The sequence below is a fragment of the Podarcis muralis genome, chromosome 4, assembly GCF_964188315.1.
Source record: "Podarcis muralis chromosome 4, rPodMur119.hap1.1, whole genome shotgun sequence".
NCBI classification, from domain to species: Eukaryota; Metazoa; Chordata; class Lepidosauria; order Squamata; family Lacertidae; genus Podarcis; species Podarcis muralis.
Genome location: NC_135658.1, coordinates 92026855 through 92050649, shown reverse-complemented (window position 1 = coordinate 92050649; position 23795 = coordinate 92026855).

Below are 23795 nucleotides of genomic sequence, written 5' to 3'. Positions count from 1 at the left end.
TCCTGAGACAAAAAGCCTCTGTTTCGACCGCCAAACCTCTCAGGGGAGCATTTGCAACCGTTTGGCACCATTTTTGAGTGAATGGCCGAAAGTCAGATTTTTGATGAAATTGTGACCCCGGGGCATAGGGATTTTTTTTAAAAAAATCTTTTTCTGCCGCTTAAGTTGTCGAGGGCTGATTTCTTTTCCTGAGATAAAAAGCCTTCTGTTTTGACCGCCAAACCTCTCAGGGGAGCATGTGCAACCGTTTGGCACCATTTTTGAGTGGTGGAATACTAGTAAAATAGCTGTAAAGTAGTAGTAAAATTGTAGTAAATTAGTAGTAAAATCATAGTAAAAAAGTAGTGAAGTAGTAGTAAAGCAGTAGTAAAATGGCAGTAAAGTTGTAGTAAAGCAGTAGTAAAATGGTAGTAAAGCAGTAGTAAAATGGTAGTGAAGTAGTAGTAAAGCAGTAGTAAAATGGCAATAAAGTAGTAGTAAAGCGTTAGTAAAGCAGTAGTAAAATGGTAGTAAAGTAGTAGTAAAGCAGTAGTAAAATGGTAGTAAAGTAGTAGTAAAATGGTAGTAAAGCAGTAGTAAAGTAGTAGTAAAGCAGTAGTAAAATGGTTGTAAAGTAGTAGTAAAGCAGTAGTAAAGCAGTAGCAAAGTCGTAGTAAAGCAGTAGTAAAGTAGTAGTAAAAAAGTCAGATTTTTGATGAAATTGTGACCCCGGGGCTTAGGGATTTTTTCACAGAAAAAATTTCTGCCGGTTAAGTTGTCGAGGGCTGATTTCTTTTCCTTTCATAAAAAGCCTTCTGTTTCGACCGCAAACCTCGCAGGGGAGCATCTGCGACCGTTTGGCACCATTTTTGACTGAATAGCCGAAAGTAAGATTTTTGATCAAATTGTGACCCTGGGGCTTAGGGATTTTTTCAAAAGAAGATTTTTCAGCCGGTTAAGTTGTCGAGGGCTGATTTCTTTTCCTGTGATAAGAAGCCTTCTGTTTTGACCGCCAAACGTCGCAGTGGATCATATGCAACCGTTTGGTACCATTTTGAGTGAATTGCCGAAAGTCAGATTTTTGATGAAATTGTGACCCCGGGGCTTAGGGATTTTTTCAAAAAAACCTTTTTCTGCTGGTGAAGTTGTCGAGGGCTGATTTCTTTTCCTGAGACAAAAAGCCATCTGTTTCAACCGCCAAACCTCTCAGGGGAGCATTTGCAACCGTTTGGCACCATTTTTGAGTGAATGGCCGAAAGTCAGATTTTTGATGAAATTGTGACCCTGGGGCTTAGGTATTTTTTTCAAAAAAATCTTTTTCTGCCGGTGAAGTTGTTGAGGGCTGATTTCTTTTCCTGAGACAAAAAGCCTCTGTTTCGACCGCCAAACCTCTCAGGGGAGCATTTGCAACCGTTTGGCACCATTTTTGAGTGAATGGCCGAAAGTCAGATTTTTGATGAAATTGTGGCCCCGGGGCTTAGGGATTTTTTCAAAAAAAATCTTTTTCTGCCGCTTAAGTTGTCGAGGGCTGATTTCTTTTTCTGAGATAAAAAGCCTTCTGTTTCGACTCCCAAACCTCTCAGGGGAGCATGTGCAACCGTTTGGCACCATTTTTGAGTGAATGGCCGAAAGTCAAATTTTTGATGATTTTTTTTTAAAAAAAATAATTCTGCAGGTTAAGTTGTCGAGGGCTGATTTCTTTTCCTGTGATAAAAAGCCTTCTGTTTTGACCGCCAAACCTCGCAGTGGAGCATATGCAACCGTTTGGTACCATTTTTGAGTGAATTGCCGAAAGTCAGATTTTTGATGAAATTGTGACCCTGGGGCTTAGGTATTTTTTTCAAAAAAATCTTTTTCTGCCGGTGAAGTTGTCGAGGGCTGATTTCTTTTCCTGAGACAAAAAGCCATCTGTTTCGACCGCCAAACCTCTCAGGGGAGCATTTGCATCCGTTTGGCACCATTTTTGAGTGGTGGAATAGTAGTAAAATAGCTTTAAAGTAGTAGTAAAGTAGTAGTAAAATTGTAGTAAATTAGTAGTAAAATCATAATAAAACAGTAGTGAAGAAGTAGTAAAGCAGTAGTAAAATGGCAGTAAAGTAGTAGTAAAGTAGTAATAAAATGGTAGTAAAGTAGTAGTAAAGCAGTAGTAAAATGGTAGTAAAGCAGTAGTAAAATGGTAGTAAAGTAGTAGTAAAGTAGTAGTAAAATGGTAGTAAAGTAGTAGTAAAGCAGTAGTAAAATGGTAGTAAAGCAGTAGTAAAATGGTTGTAAAGTAGTAGTAAAGCAGTAGTAAAATGGTAGTAAAGTAGTAGTAAAGCGGAATAAAGTAGTAGTAAAGCAGTAGTAAAGTAGTAGTAAAAAAGTCAGATTTTTGATGAAATTGTGACTCCGGGGCTTAGGGATTTTTTCAAAAAAACCTTTTTCTGCTGGTGAAGTTGTCGAGGGCTGATTTCTTTTCCTGAGATAAAAAGCCTTCTGTTTCGACCGCCAAACCTCTCAGGGGAGCATTTGCATCCGTTTGGCACCATTTTTGAGTGGTGGAATAGTAGTAAAATAGCTTTAATGTAGTAGTAAAGTAGTAGTAAAATTGTAGTAAATTAGTAGTAAAATCATAGTAAAACAGTAGTGAAGTAGTAGTATAGCAGTAGTAAAATGGCAATAAAGTAGTAGTAAAGCGTTAGTAAAGCAGTAGTAAAATGGTAGTAAAGCAGTAGTAAAATGGTAGTAAAGTAGTAGTAAATCAGTAGTAAAATGGTAGTAAAGTAGTAGTAAAGCAGTAGTAAAATGGTAGTAAAGTAGTAGTAAAATGGTAGTAAAGCAGTAATAAAGTAGTAGTAAAGCAGTAGTAAAATGGTTGTAAAGTAGTAGTAAAGCAGTAGTAAAGCAGTAGCAAAGTAGTAGTAAAGCAGTAGTAAAGTAGTAGTAAAAAAGTCAGATTTTTGATGAAATTGTGACCCCGGGGCTTAGGGATTTTGTCACAGAAAAAATTTCTGCCGGCTAAGCTGTCGAGGGCTGATTTCTTTTCCTTTCATAAAAGGCATTCTGTTTCGACCGCCAAACCTCGCAGGGGAGCATTTGCAACCGTTTGGAACCATTTTTGAGTGAATTGGAGAACTTTAGATTTTTGCTGAAATTGTGACCCTTAGGGATTTTTTCAAAAATACCTTTTTCTGCCGGTGAAGTTGTTGAGGGCTGATTTCTTGTCCTGTGATAAAAAGCCTTCTGTTTCGACCGGCAAACCTTTCAGAGTAGCATTTGCAACCGTTTGGCACCATTTTTGAGTGAATTGGAGAACTTCAGATTTTTGCTGAAATTGTGACCCCGGGGCTTAGGGATTTTTTCAAAAAAATCTTTTTCTCCCGGTTAAATTGTCGAGGGCTGATTTCTTTTCCTGTGATAAAAAGCCTTCTGTTTCAACCTGCAAACCTTTCAGGGGAGCATTTGCAACCGTATGTCAGCATTTTTGAGTGAATTGCCGAAAGTCAGATTTTTCCTGAAATTGTGACCCCGGGGCTTAGGGATTTTTTTCAAAAAAATCTTTTTCTGCTGGTAAAGTTGTTGAGGGCTGATTTCTTGTCCTGTGATAAAAAGCCTTCTGTTTCGACCGCAAAACTCGCAGGGGAGCATGTGCGACCGTTTGGCACCATTTTTGACTGAATAGCCGAAAGTAAGATTTTTGATCAAATTGTGACCCTGGGGCTTAGGGATTTTTTCAAAAGAAGATTTTTCAGCCGGTTAAGTTGTCGAGGGCTGATTTCTTTTCCTGTGATAAAAAGCCTTCTGTTTCGACCGCCAAACCTCTCAGGGGAGCATTTGCAACCGTTTGGCAACATTTCTGAGTGAATGGCCGAAAGTAAGATTTTTGATGATTTTTAAAAAAAAATTAAAAAAATCTGCAGCTTAAGTTGTCGAGGGCTGCTTTCTTTTCCTGAGATAAAAAGCCTTCTGTTTCGACCGCCAAACCTCTCAGGGGAGCATTTGCATCCGTTTGGCACCATTTTTGAGTGGTGGAATAGTAGTAAAATAGCTTTAAAGTAGTAGAAAAGTAGTAGTAAAATTGTAGTAAATTAGTAGTAAAATCATAATAAAACAGTAGTGAAGTAGTAAAACAGTAGTAAAATGGCAGTAAAGTAGTAGTAAAGTAGTAATAAAATGGTAGTAAAGTAGTAGTAAAGCAGTAGTAAAATGGTAGTAAAGCAGTAGTTAAATGGTAGTAAAGTAGTAGTAAAGTAGTAGTAAAATGGTAGTAAAGTAGTAGTAAAGCAGTAGTAAAATGGTAGTAAAGCAGTAGTAAAATGGTTGTAAAGTAGTAGTAAAGCAGTAGTAAAATGGTAGTAAAGTAGTAGTAAAGCGGAATAAAGTAGTAGTAAAGCAGTAGTAAAGTAGTAGTAAAAAAGTCAGATTTTTGATGAAATTGTGACTCCGGGGCTTAGGGATTTTTTCAAAAAAACCTTTTTCTGCTGGTGAAGTTGTCGAGGGCTGATTTCTTTTCCTGAGATAAAAAGCCTTCTGTTTCGACCGCCAAACCTCTCAGGGGAGCATTTGCATCCGTTTGGCACCATTTTTGAGTGGTGGAATAGTAGTAAAATAGCTTTAAAGTAGTAGTAAAGTAGTAGTAAAATTGTAGTAAATTAGTAGTAAAATCATAGTAAAACAGTATTGAAGTAGTAGTAAAGCAGTAGTAAAATGGCAATAAAGTAGTAGTAAAGCGTTAGTAAAGCAGTAGTAAAATGGTAGTAAAGTAGTAGTAAAATGGTAGTAAAGTAGTAGTAAATCAGTAGTAAAATGGTAGTAAAGTAGTAGTAAAGCAGTAGTAAAATGGTAGTAAAGTAGTAGTAAAGCAGTAGTAAAGTAGGAGTAAAAACGTCAGATTTTTGATGAAATTGTGACCCCGGGGCTTAGGGATTTTTTCAAAAAAACCTTTTTCTGCTGGTGAAGTTGTTGAGGGCTGATTTCTTGTCCTGTGATAAAAAGCCTTCTGTTTCGACCGGCAAACCTTTCAGGGGAGCATTTGCAACCGTTTGGCACCATTATTGAGTGAATTGGAGAACTTCAGATTTTTGCTGAAATTGTGACCCCGAGGCTTAGAGATTTTTTCAAAAAAATCTTTTTCTCCCGGTTAAATTGTCGAGGGCTGATTTCTTTTCCTGTGATAAAAAGCCTTCTGTTTCGACCGGCAAACCTTTCAGGGGAGCATTTGCAACCGTTTGGCACCATTTTTGAGTGAATTGCCGAAAGTCAGAAATTGCTGAAATTGTGACCCCGGGGCTTAGAGTTTTTTTCAAAAAAATCTTTTTCTGCTGGTGAAGTTGTTGAGGGCTGATTTCTTCTCCTGTGATAAAAAGCCTTCTGTTTCGACCAGCAAACCTTTCAGGGGAGCATTTGCAACCGTTTGGCAGCAATTTTGAGTGAATTGCCGAAAGTTATATTTTTGATGAAATTGTGACCCCGGGGCTTAGGGATTTTTTCAAAAAAACCTTTTTCTGCTGGTGAAGTTGTTGAGGGCTGATTTCTTGTCCTGTGATAAAAAGCCTTCCGTTTCAACCGGCAAACCTTTCAGGGGAGCATTTGCAACCGTTTGGCACCATTTTTGAGTGAATTGCCGAAAGTCAGATTTTTGCTGAAATTGTGACCCCGGGGCTCAGATTTTTTCCCCAAAAAAATCTTTTTCTGCTGGTGAAGTTGTTGAGGGCTGATTTCTTGTCCTGTGATAAAAAGCCTTCTGTTTCGACCGGCAAACCTTTCAGAGGAGCATTTGCAACCGTTTGGCACCATTTTTGAGTGAATTGGAGAACTTCAGATTTTTGCTGAAATTGTGACCCCGGGGCTTAGAGATTTTTTCAAAAAAACCTTTTTCTGCTGGTGAAGTTGTTGAGGGCTGATTTCTTTTCCTGTGATAAAAAGCCTTCTGTTTCAACCGCAAATTCTCTCAGGGGAGCATTTGCAATTATTTGGCAGCATTTTTGAGTGAATTGCCGAAAGTCAGATTTTTCCTGAAATTGTGACCCTTAGGGATTTTTTTCAAAAAAACCTTTTTCTGCCGGTGAAGTTGTTGAGGGCTGATTTCTTGTCCTGTGATAAAAAGCCTTCTGTTTCGACCGGAAAACCTTTCAGGGGAGCATTTGCAACCGTTTGGCACCATTTTTGAGTGAATTGGAGAACTTTAGATTTTTCCCGAAATTGTGACCCCGGGGCTTAGGGATTTTTTCAAAAAAATCTTTTTCTGCTGGTGAAGTTGTTGAGGGCTGATGTCTTGTCCTGTGATAAAAAGCCTTCCGTTTCGACCGGCAAACCTTTCAGGGGAGCATTTGCAACCGTTTGGCACCATTTTTGAGTGAATTGCCGAAAGTCAGATTTTTGCTGAAATTGTGACCCCGGGGCTCAGATTTTTTTTCCAAAAAAATCTTTTTCTGCTGGTGAAGTTGTTGAGGGCTGATTTCTTCTCCTGTGATAAAAAGCCTTCCGTTTCAACCGGCAAACCTTTCAGGGGAGCATTTGCAACCGTTTGGCACGATTTTTGAGTGAATTGCCGAAAGTCAGATTTTTGCTGAAATTGTGACCCCGGGGCTCAGATTTTTTTTCCAAAAAAATCTTTTTCTGCTGGTGAAGTTGTTGAGGGCTGATTTCTTCTCCTGTGATAAAAAGCCTTCTGTTTCGACCAGCAAACCTTTCAGGGGAGCATTTGCAACCGTTTGGCAGCAATTTTGAGTGAATTGCCGAAAGTTAGATTTTTGATGAAATTGTGACCCCGGGGCTTAGGGATTTTTTCAAAAAAACCTTTTTCTGCTGGTGAAGTTGTTGAGGGCTGATTTCTTGTCCTGTGATAAAAAGCCTTCCGTTTCAACCGGCAAACCTTTCAGGGGAGCATTTGCAACCGTTTGGCACCATTTTTGAGTGAATTGCCGAAAGTTAGATTTTTGATGAAATTGTGACCCCAGGGCTTAGGGATTTTTTCAAAAAAATCTTTTCCTCCCGGTTAAATTGTCGGGGGTTGATTTCTTTTCCTGTGATAAAAAGCCTTCTGTTTCAACCACAAATTATCTCAGGGGAGCATTTGCAACTATTTGGCAGCATTTTTGAGTGAATTGCCGAAAGTCAGATTTTTCCTGAAATTGTGACCCTTAGGGATTTTTTCAAAAAAACCTTTTTCTGCCGGTGAAGTTGTTGAGGGCTGATTTCTTGTCCTGTGATAAAAAGCCTTCTGTTTCGACCGGCAAACCTTTCAGGGGAGCATTTGCAACCGTTTGGCACCATTTTTGAGTGAATTGGAGAACTTCAGATTTTTGCTGAAATTGTGACCCCGGGGCTTAGAGATTTTTTCAAAAAAATCTTTTTCTCCCGGTTAAATTGTCGAGGGCTGATTTCTTTCCCTGTGATAAAAAGCCTTCTGTTTCAACCGGCAAACCTTTCAGGGGAGCATTTGCAACCGTATGTCAGCATTTTTGCGTGAATTGCCGAAAGTCAGATTTTTCCTGAAATTGTGACCCCAGGGCTTAGGGATTTTTTTCAAAAAAATCTTTTTCTGCCGGTAAAGTTGTTGAGGGCTGATTTCTTGTCCTGTGATAAAAAGCCTTCTGTTTCGACCGGCAAACCTTTCAGGGGGGCATTTGCAACCGTTTGGCACCATTTTTGAGTGAATGGCCGAAAGTCAGAATTTTGATGTAATTGTGACCACGGACATTAGGGATTTTTTCAAAAGAATCTTTTTCTACCCGTTAAGTTGTCGAGGGCTGATTTCTTTTCCTTTCCTAAAAAGCTTTCTGTTTCGACCGCCAAACCTCTCAGGAGAGCGTTTGCAACCGTTTGGCACCATATTTGAGTGAATGGCCGAAAGACAGATTTTTGATGAAATTGTAACCCCGGGGGTTAGGGATTTTTTCAAAAGAATCTTTTTCTGCCAGTTAAGTTGTCGAGGGCTGATTTCTTTTCCTTTCATAAAAACCCTTCTGTTACGACCGCCAAACCGCTCAGGGGAGCATTTGCAACCGTTTGTCACCATTTTTGAGTGAATGGCCGAAAGTCAGAATTTTGATGTAATTGTGACCACGTAGCTTAGGGATTTTTACAAAAAAATATTTTTCTGCAGGTTAAGTTGTCGAGGGCTAATTTCTTTTCCTGTGATAAAAAAGCCTTCTGTTTCGACCGCCAAACCTCTCAGGGGAGCATTTGCAACCGTTTGGCACCATTTTTGAGTGAATGGCTGAAAGTCAGATTTTTGATCAAATTGTGACCCCGGGGCTTAGGGATTTTTTCAAAAAAAAAAAATCTGCAGGTTAAGTTGTCGAGGGCTGATTTCTTTTCCTGTGATAAAAAGCCTTCTGTTTCAACCTGCAAACCTTTCAGGGGAGCATTTGCAACCGTATGTCAGCATTTTTGAGTGAATTGCCGAAAGTCAGATTTTTCCTGAAATTGTGACCCCGGGGCTTAGGGATTTTTTTCAAAAAAATCTTTTTCTGCTGGTAAAGTTGTTGAGGGCTGATTTCTTGTCCTGTGATAAAAAGCCTTCTGTTTCGACCGGCAAACCTTTCAGGGGAGCATTTGCAACCGTTTGGCACCATTTTTGAGTGAATTGCCGAAAGTCAGATTTTTGCTGAAATTGTGACCCCGGGGCTTAGAGTTTTTTTCAAAAAAATCTTTTTCTGCTGGTGAAGTTGTTGAGGGCTGATTTCTTCTCCTGTGATAAAAAGCCTTCTGTTTCGACCAGCAAACCTTTCAGGGGAGCATTTGCAACCGTTTGGCAGCAATTTTGAGTGAATTGCCGAAAGTTAGATTTTTGATGAAATTGTGACCCCGGGGCTTAGGGATTTTTTCAAAAAAACCTTTTTCTGCTGGTGAAGTTGTTGAGGGCTGATTTCTTGTCCTGTGATAAAAAGCCTTCCGTTTCAACCGGCAAACCTTTCAGGGGAGCATTTGCAACCGTTTGGCACCATTTTTGAGTGAATTGCCGAAAGTCAGATTTTTGCTGAAATTGTGACCCCGGGGCTCAGATTTTTTTTCCAAAAAAATCTTTTTCTGCTGGTGAAGTTGTTGAGGGCTGATTTCTTGTCCTGTGATAAAAAGCCTTCTGTTTCGACCGGCAAACCTTTCAGAGGAGCATTTGCAACCGTTTGGCACCATTTTTGAGTGAATTGGAGAACTTCAGATTTTTGCTGAAATTGTGACCCCGGGGCTTAGAGATTTTTTCAAAAAAACCTTTTTCTGCTGGTGAAGTTGTTGAGGGCTGATTTCTTTTCCTGTGATAAAAAGCCTTCTGTTTCAACCGCAAATTCTCTCAGGGGAGCATTTGCAACTATTTGGCAGCATTTTTGAGTGAATTGCCGAAAGTCAGATTTTTCCTGAAATTGTGACCCTTAGGGATTTTTTTCAAAAAACCCTTTTTCTGCCGGTGAAGTTGTTGAGGGCTGATTTCTTGTCCTGTGATAAAAAGCCTTCTGTTTCGACCGGAAAACCTTTCAGGGGAGCATTTGCAACCGTTTGGCACCATTTTTGAGTGAATTGGAGAACTTTAGATTTTTCCCGAAATTGTGACCCCGGGGCTTAGTGTTTTTTTCAAAAATATCTTTTTCTGCTGGTGAAGTTGTTGAGGGCTGATTTCTTGTCCTGTGATAAAAAGCCTTCTGTTTCGACCGCCAAACCTTTTAGGGGAGCATTTTCAACCGTTTGGCACCATTTTTGAGTGAATTGGACAACTTCAGATTTTTGCTGAAATTGTGACCCCGGGGCTTAGGGATTTTTTCAAAAAAACCTTTTTCTGCTGGTGAAGTTGTTGAGGGCTGATTTCTTCTCCTGTGATAAAAAGCCTTCTGTTTCAACCGGCAAACCTTTCAGGGGAGCATTTGCAACCGTTTGGCACCATTTTTGAGTGAATTGCCGAAAGTCAGATTTTTGCTGAAATTGTGACCCCGGGGCTCAGATTTTTTTTTCAAAAAAATCTTTTTCTCCCGGTTAAATTGTCGAGGGCTGATTTCTTCTCCTGTGATAAAAAGCCTTCTGTTTCGACCAGCAAACCTTTCAGGGGAGCATTTGCAACCGTTTGGCAGCAATTTTGAGTGAATTGCCGAAAGTTAGATTTTTGATGAAATTGTGACCCCGGGGCTTAGGGATTTTTTCAAAAAAACCTTTTTCTGCTGGTGAAGTTGTTGAGGGCTGATTTCTTGTCCTGTGATAAAAAGCCTTCCGTTTCAACCGGCAAACCTTTCAGGGGAGCATTTGCAACCGTTTGGCACCATTTTTGAGTGAATTGCCGAAAGTCAGATTTTTGCTGAAATTGTGACCCCGGGGCTCAGATTTTTTTTCCAAAAAAATCTTTTTCTGCTGGTGAAGTTGTTGAGGGCTGATTTCTTCTCCTGTGATAAAAAGCCTTCTGTTTCGACCAGCAAACCTTTCAGGGGAGCATTTGCAACCGTTTGGCAGCAATTTTGAGTGAATTGCCGAAAGTTAGATTTTTGATGAAATTGTGACCCCGGGGCTTAGGGATTTTTTCAAAAAAACCTTTTTCTGCTGGTGAAGTTGTTGAGGGCTGATTTCTTGTCCTGTGATAAAAAGCCTTCCGTTTCAACCGGCAAACCTTTCAGGGGAGCATTTGCAACCGTTTGGCACCATTTTTGAGTGAATTGCCGAAAGTTAGATTTTTGATGAAATTGTGACCCCAGGGCTTAGGGATTTTTTCAAAAAAATCTTTTCCTCCCGGTTAAATTGTCGGGGGTTGATTTCTTTTCCTGTGATAAAAAAGCCTTCTGTTTCGACCGCCAAACCTCTCAGGGGAGCATTTGCAACCGTTTGGCACCATTTTTGAGTGAATGGCTGAAAGTCAGATTTTTGATCAAATTGTGACCCCGGGGCTTAGGGATTTTTTCAAAAAAAAAAAATCTGCAGGTTAAGTTGTCGAGGGCTGATTTCTTTTCCTGTGATAAAAAGCCTTCTGTTTCAACCTGCAAACCTTTCAGGGGAGCATTTGCAACCGTATGTCAGCATTTTTGAGTGAATTGCCGAAAGTCAGATTTTTCCTGAAATTGTGACCCCGGGGCTTAGGGATTTTTTTCAAAAAAATCTTTTTCTGCTGGTAAAGTTGTTGAGGGCTGATTTCTTGTCCTGTGATAAAAAGCCTTCTGTTTCGACCGGCAAACCTTTCAGGGGAGCATTTGCAACCGTTTGGCACCATTTTTGAGTGAATTGCCGAAAGTCAGATTTTTGCTGAAATTGTGACCCCGGGGCTTAGAGTTTTTTTCAAAAAAATCTTTTTCTGCTGGTGAAGTTGTTGAGGGCTGATTTCTTCTCCTGTGATAAAAAGCCTTCTGTTTCGACCAGCAAACCTTTCAGGGGAGCATTTGCAACCGTTTGGCAGCAATTTTGAGTGAATTGCCGAAAGTTAGATTTTTGATGAAATTGTGACCCCGGGGCTTAGGGATTTTTTCAAAAAAACCTTTTTCTGCTGGTGAAGTTGTTGAGGGCTGATTTCTTGTCCTGTGATAAAAAGCCTTCCGTTTCAACCGGCAAACCTTTCAGGGGAGCATTTGCAACCGTTTGGCACCATTTTTGAGTGAATTGCCGAAAGTCAGATTTTTGCTGAAATTGTGACCCCGGGGCTCAGATTTTTTTTCCAAAAAAATCTTTTTCTGCTGGTGAAGTTGTTGAGGGCTGATTTCTTGTCCTGTGATAAAAAGCCTTCTGTTTCGACCGGCAAACCTTTCAGAGGAGCATTTGCAACCGTTTGGCACCATTTTTGAGTGAATTGGAGAACTTCAGATTTTTGCTGAAATTGTGACCCCGGGGCTTAGAGATTTTTTCAAAAAAACCTTTTTCTGCTGGTGAAGTTGTTGAGGGCTGATTTCTTTTCCTGTGATAAAAAGCCTTCTGTTTCAACCGCAAATTCTCTCAGGGGAGCATTTGCAATTATTTGGCAGCATTTTTGAGTGAATTGCCGAAAGTCAGATTTTTCCTGAAATTGTGACCCTTAGGGATTTTTTTCAAAAAAACCTTTTTCTGCCGGTGAAGTTGTTGAGGGCTGATTTCTTGTCCTGTGATAAAAAGCCTTCTGTTTCGACCGGAAAACCTTTCAGGGGAGCATTTGCAACCGTTTGGCACCATTTTTGAGTGAATTGGAGAACTTTAGATTTTTCCCGAAATTGTGACCCCGGGGCTTAGGGATTTTTTCAAAAAAATCTTTTTCTGCTGGTGAAGTTGTTGAGGGCTGATGTCTTGTCCTGTGATAAAAAGCCTTCCGTTTCGACCGCCAAACCTTTTAGGGGAGCATTTTCAACCGTTTGGCACCATTTTTGAGTGAATTGGACAACTTCAGATTTTTGCTGAAATTGTGACCCCGGGGCTTAGGGATTTTTTCAAAAAAACCTTTTTCTGCTGGTGAAGTTGTTGAGGGCTGATTTCTTCTCCTGTGATAAAAAGCCTTCTGTTTCAACCGGCAAACCTTTCAGGGGAGCATTTGCAACCGTTTGGCACCATTTTTGAGTGAATTGCCGAAAGTCAGATTTTTGCTGAAATTGTGACCCCGGGGCTCAGATTTTTTTTTCAAAAAAATCTTTTTCTCCCGGTTAAATTGTCGAGGGCTGATTTCTTCTCCTGTGATAAAAAGCCTTCTGTTTCGACCAGCAAACCTTTCAGGGGAGCATTTGCAACCGTTTGGCAGCAATTTTGAGTGAATTGCCGAAAGTTAGATTTTTGATGAAATTGTGACCCCGGGGCTTAGGGATTTTTTCAAAAAAACCTTTTTCTGCTGGTGAAGTTGTTGAGGGCTGATTTCTTGTCCTGTGATAAAAAGCCTTCCGTTTCAACCGGCAAACCTTTCAGGGGAGCATTTGCAACCGTTTGGCACCATTTTTGAGTGAATTGCCGAAAGTCAGATTTTTGCTGAAATTGTGACCCCGGGGCTCAGATTTTTTTTCCAAAAAAATCTTTTTCTGCTGGTGAAGTTGTTGAGGGCTGATTTCTTCTCCTGTGATAAAAAGCCTTCTGTTTCGACCAGCAAACCTTTCAGGGGAGCATTTGCAACCGTTTGGCAGCAATTTTGAGTGAATTGCCGAAAGTTAGATTTTTGATGAAATTGTGACCCCGGGGCTTAGGGATTTTTTCAAAAAAACCTTTTTCTGCTGGTGAAGTTGTTGAGGGCTGATTTCTTGTCCTGTGATAAAAAGCCTTCCGTTTCAACCGGCAAACCTTTCAGGGGAGCATTTGCAACCGTTTGGCACCATTTTTGAGTGAATTGCCGAAAGTTAGATTTTTGATGAAATTGTGACCCCAGGGCTTAGGGATTTTTTCAAAAAAATCTTTTCCTCCCGGTTAAATTGTCGGGGGTTGATTTCTTTTCCTGTGATAAAAAGCCTTCTGTTTCAACCACAAATTATCTCAGGGGAGCATTTGCAACTATTTGGCAGCATTTTTGAGTGAATTGCCGAAAGTCAGATTTTTCCTGAAATTGTGACCCTTAGGGATTTTTTCAAAAAAACCTTTTTCTGCCGGTGAAGTTGTTGAGGGCTGATTTCTTGTCCTGTGATAAAAAGCCTTCTGTTTCGACCGGCAAACCTTTCAGGGGAGCATTTGCAACCGTTTGGCACCATTTTTGAGTGAATTGGAGAACTTCAGATTTTTGCTGAAATTGTGACCCCGGGGCTTAGAGATTTTTTCAAAAAAATCTTTTTCTCCCGGTTAAATTGTCGAGGGCTGATTTCTTTCCCTGTGATAAAAAGCCTTCTGTTTCAACCGGCAAACCTTTCAGGGGAGCATTTGCAACCGTATGTCAGCATTTTTGCGTGATTTGCCGAAAGTCAGATTTTTCCTGAAATTGTGACCCCAGGGCTTAGGGATTTTTTTCAAAAAAATCTTTTTCTGCCGGTAAAGTTGTTGAGGGCTGATTTCTTGTCCTGTGATAAAAAGCCTTCTATTTCGACCGGCAAACCTTTCAGGGGGGCATTTGCAACCGTTTGGCACCATTTTTGAGTGAATGGCCGAAAGTCAGAATTTTGATGTAATTGTGACCACGGACATTAGGGATTTTTTCAAAAGAATCTTTTTCTACCCGTTAAGTTGTCGAGGGCTGATTTCTTTTCCTTTCCTAAAAAGCTTTCTGTTTCGACCGCCAAACCTCTCAGGAGAGCGTTTGCAACCGTTTGGCACCATATTTGAGTGAATGGCCGAAAGACAGATTTTTGATGAAATTGTAACCCCGGGGGTTAGGGATTTTTTCAAAAGAATCTTTTTCTGCCAGTTAAGTTGTCGAGGGCTGATTTCTTTTCCTTTCATAAAAACCCTTCTGTTACGACCGCCAAACCGCTCAGGGGAGCATTTGCAACCGTTTGTCACCATTTTTGAGTGAATGGCCGAAAGTCAGAATTTTGATGTAATTGTGACCACGTAGCTTAGGGATTTTTACAAAAAAATATTTTTCTGCAGGTTAAGTTGTCGAGGGCTAATTTCTTTTCCTGTGATAAAAAAGCCTTCTGTTTCGACCGCCAAACCTCTCAGGGGAGCATTTGCAACCGTTTGGCACCATTTTTGAGTGAATGGCTGAAAGTCTGATTTTTGATCAAATTGTGACCCCGGGGCTTAGGGATTTTTTCAAAAAAAAAAAATCTGCAGGTTAAGTTGTCGAGGGCTGATTTCTTTTCCTGTGATAAAAAGCCTTCTGTTTCGACTGCCAAACCTCTCAGGGGAGCATTTGCAACCGTTTGGGACCATTTTGGAGTGAATGGCCGAAAGTCAGATTTTTGATGAAATTGTGACCCTGGGGCTTAGGGATTTTTTCAAAAAAAAAATTCTGCAGGTTAAGTTGTCGAGGGCTAATTTCTTTTCCTGTGATAAAAAGACTTCTGTTTCGACCGCCAAACCTCTCAGGGGAGCATTTGCAACCGTTTGGCACCATTTTTGAGTGAACGGCCGAAAGTCAGATTTTTGATGTAATTGTGACCACGGACATTAGGGATTTTTTCAAAAAAATATTTTTCTGCCGGTTAAGTTGTCAAGGGCTGATTTCTTTTCCTGAGATAAAAAGCCTTCTGTTTCGACCGCCAAACCTCTCAGGGGAATATTTTCAACCGTTTGGCACCATTTTTGAGTGAATGGCCGAAAGTCAGATTTTTGATGAAATTGTGACCCCGGGGCTTAGGGATTTTTTCAAAAAAATCTTTTTCTGCGCTTCAAGTTGTCGAGGGCTGATTTCTTTTCCTGAGATAAGAAGCCTTCTGTTTTGACCGCCACACCTCTCAGGGGAGCATTTGCATCAGTTTGGCACCATTTTTGCGTGAATGGCCGAAAGTTAGATTTTTGATGAAATTGTGACTGAGGGATTTTTTTTTTAAAAAAATCTTTTTCTCCCTGTTAAGCTGTCGAGGGTTAATTTCTTATCCTGTGATAAAAAGCCTTCTGTTTCTGACCACCAAACCTATCACGGGAGCATTTGCATCCGTTTGGCACCATTTTTGAGTGAATGGCCGAAAGAAAGATTTTTGATGAAATTGTGATTTTTTTAAAAAGAATCTTTTTCTGCCGGTTAAGTAGTCGAGGGTTAATTTCTGTTCCTGTAATAAAAAGCCTTCTGTTTCGACCGACAAACCTCTCAGGGGAGCATTTGCATCCGTTTGGTACCATTTTTGAGTGAATGGCCGAAAGTCAGATTTTTGATGAAATTGTGACCCCGGGGCTTAGGGATTTTTTTTCCAAAGAATCTTTTTCTACCGGTTGTGTGGTCAAGGGCTGATTTCTTTTCCTTTCATAAAAAGCCTTCTGTTTCGACCGCCAAACCTCTCAGGAGAGCGTTTGCAACCGTTTGGCACCATATTTGAGTGAATGGCCGAAAGACAGATTTTTGATGAAATTGTAACCCCGGGGGTTAGGGATTTTTTCAAAAGAATCTTTTTCTGCCGGTAAAGTTGTCGAGGGCTGATTTCTTTTCCTTTCATAAAAACCCTTCTGTTTCGACCGCCAAACCTCTCAACCGTTTGGGAACATTTTTGAGTGAATGGCCAAAAGTCAGATTTCTGATAAAATTGTGACTCCGGGGATTAGGGATTTTTTGAAAAAAAATCATTTTTTGCCGGTTAAGTTGTCGAGGGATGATTTCTTTTCCTGAGATAAAAAGCCTTCCGTTTCAACTGGCAAACCTCTCAGGGAAGAATTTGCAACCGTTTGGCACCATTTTTGAGTGAATGGCCGAAAGTCAGATTTTTGATCAAATAGTGACCCCGGGGCTTAGGGATTTTTTCAAAAAAAAAATTCTACAGGTTAAGTTGTCGAGGGTTGATTTCTTTTCCTGAGATAAAAAGCCTTCTGTTTCAACCTGCAAACCTTTCAGGGGAGCATTTGCAACCGTATGTCAGCATTTTTGAGTGAATTGCCGAAAGTCAGATTTTTCCTGAAATTGTGACCCCGGGGCTTAGGGATTTTTTTCAAAAAAATCTTTTTCTGCTGGTAAAGTTGTTGAGGGCTGATTTCTTGTCCTGTGATAAAAAGCCTTCTGTTTCGACCGGCAAACCAGTCAGGGGAGCATTTGCAACCGTTTGGCACCATTTTTGAGTGAATTGCCGAAAGGCAGATTTTTGCTGAAATTGTGACCCCGGGGCTTAGAGTTTTTTTCAAAAAAATCTTTTTCTGCTGGTGAAGTTGTTGAGGGCTGATTTCTTCTCCTGTGATAAAAAGCCTTCTGTTTCGACCAGCAAACCTTTCAGGGGAGCATTTGCAACCGTTTGGCAGCAATTTTGAGTGAATTGCCGAAAGTTAGATTTTTGATGAAATTGTGACCCCGGGGCTTAGGGATTTTTTCAAAAAAACCTTTTTCTGCTGGTGAAGTTGTTGAGGGCTGATTTCTTGTCCTGTGATAAAAAGCCTTCCGTTTCAACCGGCAAACCTTTCAGGGGAGCATTTGCAACCGTTTGGCACCATTTTTGAGTGAATGGCCGAAAGTCAGATTTTTGATCAAATAGTGACCCCGGGGCTTAGGGATTTTTTCAAAAAAAAAATTCTACAGGTTAAGTTGTCGAGGGTTGATTTCTTTTCCTGAGATAAAAAGCCTTCTGTTTCAACCTGCAAACCTTTCAGGGGAGCATTTGCAACCGTATGTCAGCATTTTTGGAGTGAATTGCCGAAAGTCAGATTTTTCCTGAAATTGTGACCCCGGGGCTTAGGGATTTTTTTCAAAAAAATCTTTTTCTGCTGGTAAAGTTGTTGAGGGCTGATTTCTTGTCCTGTGATAAAAAGCCTTCTGTTTCGACCGGCAAACCAGTCAGGGGAGCATTTGCAACCGTTTGGCACCATTTTTGAGTGAATTGCCGAAAGGCAGATTTTTGCTGAAATTGTGACCCCGGGGCTTAGAGTTTTTTTCAAAAAAATCTTTTTCTGCTGGTGAAGTTGTTGAGGGCTGATTTCTTCTCCTGTGATAAAAAGCCTTCTGTTTCGACCAGCAAACCTTTCAGGGGAGCATTTGCAACCGTTTGGCAGCAATTTTGAGTGAATTGCCGAAAGTTAGATTTTTGATGAAATTGTGACCCCGGGGCTTAGGGATTTTTTCAAAAAAACCTTTTTCTGCTGGTGAAGTTGTTGAGGGCTGATTTCTTGTCCTGTGATAAAAAGCCTTCCGTTTCAACCGGCAAACCTTTCAGGGGAGCATTTGCAACCGTTTGGCACCATTTTTGAGTGAATGGCCGAAAGTCAGATTTTTGATCAAATAGTGACCCCGGGGCTTAGGGATTTTTTCAAAAAAAAAATTCTACAGGTTAAGTTGTCGAGGGTTGATTTCTTTTCCTGAGATAAAAAGCCTTCTGTTTCAACCTGCAAACCTTTCAGGGGAGCATTTGCAACCGTATGTCAGCATTTTTGAGTGAATTGCCGAAAGTCAGATTTTTCCTGAAATTGTGACCCCGGGGCTTAGGGATTTTTTTCAAAAAAATCTTTTTCTGCTGGTAAAGTTGTTGAGGGCTGATTTCTTGTCCTGTGATAAAAAGCCTTCTGTTTCGACCGGCAAACCAGTCAGGGGAGCATTTGCAACCGTTTGGCACCATTTTTGAGTGAATTGCCGAAAGGCAGATTTTTGCTGAAATTGTGACCCCGGGGCTTAGAGTTTTTTTCAAAAAAATCTTTTTCTGCTGGTGAAGTTGTTGAGGGCTGATTTCTTCTCCTGTGATAAAAAGCCTTCTGTTTCGACCAGCAAACCTTTCAGGGGAGCATTTACAACCGTTTGGCAGCAATTTTGAGTGAATTGCCGAAAGTTAGATTTTTGATGAAATTGTGACCCCGGGGCTTAGGGATTTTTTCAAAAAAACCTTTTTCTGCTGGTGAAGTTGTTGAGGGCTGATTTCTTTTCCTGTGATAAAAAGCCTTCTGTTTCAACCGCAAATTCTCTCAGGGGAGCATTTGCAACTATTTGGCAGCATTTTTGAGTGAATTGCCGAAAGTCAGATTTTTCCTGAAATTGTGACCCTTAGGGATTTTTTTCAAAAAAATCTTTTCCTCCCGGTTAAATTGTCGGGGGTTGATTTCTTTTCCTGTGATAAAAAGCCTTCTGTTTCAACCACAAATTATCTCAGGGGAGCATTTGCAACTATTTGGCAGCATTTTTGAGTGAATTGCCGAAAGTCAGATTTTTCCTGAAATTGTGACCCTTAGGGATTTTTTTCAAAAAAACCTTTTTCTGCCGGTGAAGTTGTTGAGGGCTGATTTCTTGTCCTGTGATAAAAAGCCTTCTGTTTCGACCGGAAAACCTTTCAGGGGAGCATTTGCAACCGCTTGGCACCATTTTTGAGTGAATTGGAGAACTTTAGATTTTTCCCGAAATTGTGACCCCGGGGCTTAGTGTTTTTTTCAAAAAAATCTTTTTCTGCTGGTGAAGTTGTTGAGGGCTGATTTCTTGTCCTGTGATAAAAAGCCTTCTGTTTCGACCGCCAAACCTTTTAGGGGAGCATTTTCAACCGTTTGGCACCATTTTTGAGTGAATTGGACAACTTCAGATTTTTGCTGAAATTGTGACCCCGGGGCTTAGGGATTTTTTCAAAAAAACCTTTTTCTGCTGGTGAAGTTGTTGAGGGCTGATTTCTTCTCCTGTGATAAAAAGCCTTCTGTTTCAACCGGCAAACCTTTCAGGGGAGCATTTGCAACCGTTTGGCACCATTTTTGAGTGAATTGCCGAAAGTCAGATTTTTGCTGAAATTGTGACCCCGGGGCTCAGATTTTTTTTTCAAAAAAATCTTTTTCTCCCGGTTAAATTGTCGAGGGCTGATTTCTTCTCCTGTGATAAAAAGCCTTCTGTTTCGACCAGCAAACCTTTCAGGGGGGCATTTGCAACCGTTTGGCAGCAATTTTGAGTGAATTGCCGAAAGTTAGATTTTTGATGAAATTGTGACCCCGGGGCTTAGGGATTTTTTCAAAAAAACCTTTTTCTGCTGGTGAAGTTGTTGAGGGCTGATTTCTTGTCCTGTGATAAAAAGCCTTCCGTTTCAACCGGCAAACCTTTCAGGGGAGCATTTGCAACCGTTTGGCACCATTTTTGAGTGAATTGCCGAAAGTCAGATTTTTGCTGAAATTGTGACCCCGGGGCTCAGATTTTTTTTCCAAAAAAATCTTTTTCTGCTGGTGAAGTTGTTGAGGGCTGATTTCTTCTCCTGTGATAAAAAGCCTTCTGTTTCGACCAGCAAACCTTTCAGGGGAGCATTTGCAACCGTTTGGCAGCAATTTTGAGTGAATTGCCGAAAGTTAGATTTTTGATGAAATTGTGACCCCGGGGCTTAGGGATTTTTTCAAAAAAACCTTTTTCTGCTGGTGAAGTTGTTGAGGGCTGATTTCTTGTCCTGTGATAAAAAGCCTTCCGTTTCAACCGGCAAACCTTTCAGGGGAGCATTTGCAACCGTTTGGCACCATTTTTGAGTGAATTGCCGAAAGTTAGATTTTTGATGAAATTGTGACCCCAGGGCTTAGGGATTTTTTCAAAAAAATCTTTTCCTCCCGGTTAAATTGTCGGGGGTTGATTTCTTTTCCTGTGATAAAAAGCCTTCTGTTTCAACCACAAATTATCTCAGGGGAGCATTTGCAACTATTTGGCAGCATTTTTGAGTGAATTGCCGAAAGTCAGATTTTTCCTGAAATTGTGACCCTTAGGGATTTTTTCAAAAAAACCTTTTTCTGCCGGTGAAGTTGTTGAGGGCTGATTTCTTGTCCTGTGATAAAAAGCCTTCTGTTTCGACCGGCAAACCTTTCAGGGGAGCATTTGCAACCGTTTGGCACCATTTTTGAGTGAATTGGAGAACTTCAGATTTTTGCTGAAATTGTGACCCCGGGGCTTAGAGATTTTTTCAAAAAAATCTTTTTCTCCCGGTTAAATTGTCGAGGGCTGATTTCTTTCCCTGTGATAAAAAGCCTTCTGTTTCAACCGGCAAACCTTTCAGGGGAGCATTTGCAACCGTATGTCAGCATTTTTGCGTGAATTGCCGAAAGTCAGATTTTTCCTGAAATTGTGACCCCAGGGCTTAGGGATTTTTTTCAAAAAAATCTTTTTCTGCCGGTAAAGTTGTTGAGGGCTGATTTCTTGTCCTGTGATAAAAAGCCTTCTGTTTCGACCGGCAAACCTTTCAGGGGGGCATTTGCAACCGTTTGGCACCATTTTTGAGTGAATGGCCGAAAGTCAGAATTTTGATGTAATTGTGACCACGGACATTAGGGATTTTTTCAAAAGAATCTTTTTCTACCCGTTAAGTTGTCGAGGGCTGATTTCTTTTCCTTTCCTAAAAAGCTTTCTGTTTCGACCGCCAAACCTCTCAGGAGAGCGTTTGCAACCGTTTGGCACAATATTTGAGTGAATGGCCGAAAGACAGATTTTTGATGAAATTGTAACCCCAGGGGTTAGGGATTTTTTCAAAAGAATCTTTTTCTGCCAGTTAAGTTGTCGAGGGCTGATTTCTTTTCCTTTCATAAAAACCCTTCTGTTACGACCGCCAAACCGCTCAGGGGAGCATTTGCAACCGTTTGTCACCATTTTTGAGTGAATGGCCGAAAGTCAGAATTTTGATGTAATTGTGACCACGTAGCTTAGGGATTTTTACAAAAAAATATTTTTCTGCAGGTTAAGTTGTCGAGGGCTAATTTCTTTTCCTGTGATAAAAAAGCCTTCTGTTTCGACCGCCAAACCTCTCAGGGGAGCATTTGCAACCGTTTGGCACCATTTTTGAGTGAATGGCTGAAAGTCAGATTTTTGATCAAATTGTGACCCCGGGGCTTAGGGATTTTTTCAAAAAAAAAAAATCTGCAGGTTAAGTTGTCGAGGGCTGATTTCTTTTCCTGTGATAAAAAGCCTTCTGTTTCGACTGCCAAACCTCTCAGGGGAGCATTTGCAACCGTTTGGGACCATTTTGGAGTGAATGGCCGAAAGTCAGATTTTTGATGAAATTGTGACCCTGGGGCTTAGGGATTTTTTCAAAAAAAAAATTCTGCAGGTTAAGTTGTCGAGGGCTAATATCTTTTCCTGTGATAAAAAGACTTCTGTTTCGACCGCCAAACCTCTCAGGGGAGCATTTGCAACCGTTTGGCACCATTTTTGAGTGAACGGCCGAAAGTCAGATTTTTGATGTAATTGTGACCACGGACATTAGGGATTTTTTCAAAAAAATCTTTTTCTCCCGGTTAAATTGTCGAGGGCTGATTTCTTGTCCTGTGATAAAAAGCCTTCTGTTTCGACCGGTAAACCTTTCAGGGGAGCATTTGCAACCGTTTGGCAGCAATTTTGAGTGAATTGCCGAAAGTTAGATTTTTGATGAAATTGTGACCCCGGGGCTTAGGGATTTTTTCAAAAAAACATTTTTCTGCTGGTGAAGTTGTTGAGGGCTGATTTCTTGTCCTGTGATAAAAAGCCTTCCGTTTCAACCTGCAAACCTTTCAGGGGAGCATTTGCAACCGTTTGGCACCATTTTTGAGTGAATTGCCGAAAGTCAGATTTTTGCTGAAATTGTGACCCCGGGGCTCAGATTTTTTTCCCAAAAAAATCTTTTTCTGCTGGTGAAGTTGTTGAGGGCTGATTTCTTCTCCTGTGATAAAAAGCCTTCTGTTTCGACCAGCAAACCTTTCAGGGGAGCATTTGCAACCGTTTGGCAGCAATTTTGAGTGAATTGCCGAAAGTTAGATTTTTGATGAAATTGTGACCCCGGGGCTTAGGGATTTTTTCAAAAAAACCTTTTTCTGCTGGTGAAGTTGTTGAGGGCTGATTTCTTGTCCTGTGATAAAAAGCCTTCCGTTTCAACCGGCAAACCTTTCAGGGGAGCATTTGCAACCGTTTGGCACCATTTTTGAGTGAATTGCCGAAAGTTAGATTTTTGATGAAATTGTGACCCCAGGGCTTAGGGATTTTTTCAAAAAAATCTTTTCCTCCCGGTTAAATTGTCGGGGGTTGATTTCTTTTCCTGTGATAAAAAGCCTTCTGTTTCAACCACAAATTATCTCAGGGGAGCATTTGCAACTATTTGGCAGCATTTTTGAGTGAATTGCCGAAAGTCAGATTTTTCCTGAAATTGTGACCCTTAGGGATTTTTTCAAAAAAACCTTTTTCTGCCGGTGAAGTTGTTGAGGGCTGATTTCTTGTCCTGTGATAAAAAGCCTTCTGTTTCGACCGGCAAACCTTTCAGGGGAGCATTTGCAACCGTTTGGCACCATTTTTGAGTGAATTGGAGAACTTCAGATTTTTGCTGAAATTGTGACCCCGGGGCTTAGAGATTTTTTCAAAAAAATCTTTTTCTCCCGGTTAAATTGTCGAGGGCTGATTTCTTTCCCTGTGATAAAAAGCCTTCTGTTTCAACCGGCAAACCTTTCAGGGGAGCATTTGCAACCGTATGTCAGCATTTTTGCGTGAATTGCCGAAAGTCAGATTTTTCCTGAAATTGTGACCCCAGGGCTTAGGGATTTTTTTCAAAAAAATCTTTTTCTGCCGGTAAAGTTGTTGAGGGCTGATTTCTTGTCCTGTGATAAAAAGCCTTCTGTTTCGACCGGCAAACCTTTCAGGGGGGCATTTGCAACCGTTTGGCACCATTTTTGAGTGAATGGCCGAAAGTCAGAATTTTGATGTAATTGTGACCACGGACATTAGGGATTTTTTCAAAAGAATCTTTTTCTACCCATTAAGTTGTCGAGGGCTGATTTCTTTTCCTTTCCTAAAAAGCTTTCTGTTTCGACCGCCAAACCTCTCAGGAGAGCGTTTGCAACCGTTTGGCACCATATTTGAGTGAATGGCCGAAAGACAGATTTTTGATGAAATTGTAACCCCGGGGGTTAGGGATTTTTTCAAAAGAATCTTTTTCTGCCAGTTAAGTTGTCGAGGGCTGATTTCTTTTCCTTTCATAAAAACCCTTCTGTTACGACCGCCAAACCGCTCAGGGGAGCATTTGCAACCGTTTGTCACCATTTTTGAGTGAATGGCCGAAAGTCAGAATTTTGATGTAATTGTGACCACGTAGCTTAGGGATTTTTACAAAAAAATATTTTTCTGCAGGTTAAGTTGTCGAGGGCTAATTTCTTTTCCTGTGATAAAAAAGCCTTCTGTTTCGACCGCCAAACCTCTCAGGGGAGCATTTGCAACCGTTTGGCACCATTTTTGAGTGAATGGCTGAAAGTCAGATTTTTGATCAAATTGTGACCCCGGGGCTTAGGGATTTTTTCAAAAAAAAAAAATCTGCAGGTTAAGTTGTCGAGGGCTGATTTCTTTTCCTGTGATAAAAAGCCTTCTGTTTCGACTGCCAAACCTCTCAGGGGAGCATTTGCAACCGTTTGGGACCATTTTGGAGTGAATGGCCGAAAGTCAGATTTTTGATGCAATTGTGACCCTGGGGCTTAGGGATTTTTTC